The sequence below is a fragment of the Amphiprion ocellaris genome, chromosome 2 (genome assembly GCF_022539595.1).
Source record: "Amphiprion ocellaris isolate individual 3 ecotype Okinawa chromosome 2, ASM2253959v1, whole genome shotgun sequence".
NCBI lineage: Eukaryota > Metazoa > Chordata > Actinopteri > Pomacentridae > Amphiprion > Amphiprion ocellaris.
The window spans coordinates 40,431,127-40,433,450 of record NC_072767.1 but is presented as its reverse complement, the minus strand read 5'-3'; positions in this window follow the sequence as shown (position 1 = coordinate 40,433,450).

The following is a 2,324-nucleotide window of genomic DNA, read 5'->3' as shown; positions in this document are numbered from 1 at the left end:
CAAGGAGGGCATGAAAAACACTCCAGAAAGGTTTTCGTTGAAAAAAAAATCATCGTGAATTTTGGCGCAAAAAAAACGCCTTACTATACTATGTCGGAAAAAAATGCCATTTTTCTAACATGTTGTGAAAACGGGCCATATGATGAAATAATGTCAAGGAGGCCGTGATAAACAGTATGGTAAGGTTGTCTTTGAAAAAAAATCATCGTGAATTTTGGCGCAAAAAAACGCCTTACTATACTATGTCGAAAAAAAATGCCATTTTTCTAACATGTTGTAAAATCGTGCCATATGATGAAATAATGTCAAGGAGGCCATGAAAAACACTCCAGAAAGGTTTTCTTTGAAAAAAAAAATCATCGTGAATTTTGGCGCAAAAAAAACGCCTTACTATACTATGTCAAAAACAAATGCAATTTTTCAAACATGTTGTAAAAACGTGCAATATGATGAAATAATGTAAAGGAGGCCGTGAAAAACACTCCAGAAAGGTTTTCTTTGAAAAAAAAATCCTCATGAATTTTGGCGCAAAAAAATGCCTTACTATACTATGTCGAAAAAAAATGCCATTTTTCAAACATGTTGTAAAATCGTGAGATATGATGAAATAATGTCAAGGAGGGCATGAAAAACACTCCAGAAAGGTTTTCTTTGAGAAAAAAAAAATCATCGTGAATTTTGGCGCAAAAAAATCGCCTTACTATACTATGTCGAAAAAAAATGCCATTTTTCAAACATGTTGTAAAAACATGCCATATGATGAAATAATGTAAAGGAGGGCATGAAAAACACTCCAGAAAGGTTTTCTTTGAAAAAAAAATCATCATGAATTTTGGCGCAAAAAAAATGCCTTACTATACTATGTCGAAAAAAAATGCCATTTTTCTAACATGTTGTAAAAACATGCCATATGATGAAATAATGTAAAGGAGGCCGTGAAAAACACTCCAGAAAGGTTTTCTTTGAAAAAAAAAATCATCATGAATTTTGGCGCAAAAAAAACGCCTTACTATACTATGTCGAAAAAAAATGCCATTTTTCAAACATGTTGTAAAAACATGCCATATGATGAAATAATGTAAAGGAGGGCCGTGAAAAACACTCCAGAAAGGTTTTCTTTGAAAAAAAAAATCATCGTGAATTTTGGCGCAAAAAAAAGCCTTACTATACTATGTCGAAAAAAAATGCCATTTTTCTAACATGTTGTAAAAACATGCCATATGATGAAATAATGTAAAGGAGGCCGTGAAAAACACTCCAGAAAGGTTTTCTTTGAAAAAAAAAATCATCATGAATTTTGGCGCAAAAAAAACGCCTTACTATACTATGTCGAAAAAAAATGCCATTTTTCAAACATGTTGTAAAATCGTGCCATATGATGAAATAATTTCAAGGAGGCCATTAAAAACACTCCAGAAAGGTTTTCTGTGAAAAAAAAATCATCATCAATTTTGGCGCAAAAAAAACGCCTTACTATACTATGTCGAAAAAAAATGCCATTTTTCTAACATGTTGTAAAAACGTGCCATATGATGAAATAATGTAAAGGAGGCCGTGAAAAACACTCCAGAAAGGTTTTCTTTGAAAAAAAAATCCTCATGAATTTTGGCGCAAAAAAATGCCTTACTATACTATGTCGCACAAAAATGCCATTTTTCAAACATGTTGTAAAAACGGGCCATATGATGAAATAATGTCAAGGAGGCCGTGATAAACAGTATGGTAAGGTTGTCTTTGAAAAAAAATCATCGTGAATTTTGGCGCAAAAAAACGCCTTACTATACTATGTCGAAAAAAAATGCCATTTTTCTAACATGTTGTAAAATCGTGCCATATGATGAAATAATGTCAAGGAGGCCATGAAAAACACTCCAGAAAGGTTTTCTTTGAAAAAAAAAATCATCGTGAATTTTGGCGCAAAAAAAACGCCTTACTATACTATGTCAAAAACAAATGCAATTTTTCAAACATGTTGTAAAAACGTGCCATATGATGAAATAATGTAAAGGTGGCCGTGAAAAACACTCCAGAAAGGTTTTCTTTGAAAAAAAAATCCTCATGAATTTTGGCGCAAAAAAATGCCTTACTATACTATGTCGAAAAAAAATGCCATTTTTCTAACATGTTGTAAAAACATGCCATATGATGAAATAATGTAAAGGAGGCCGTGAAAAACACTCCAGAAAGGTTTTCTTTGAAAAAAAAATCATCATGAATTTTGGCGCAAAAAAAACGCCTTACTATACTATGTCGAAAAAAAATGCCATTTTTCAAACATGTTGTAAAATCGTGCCATATGATGAAATAATTTCAAGGAGGCCATT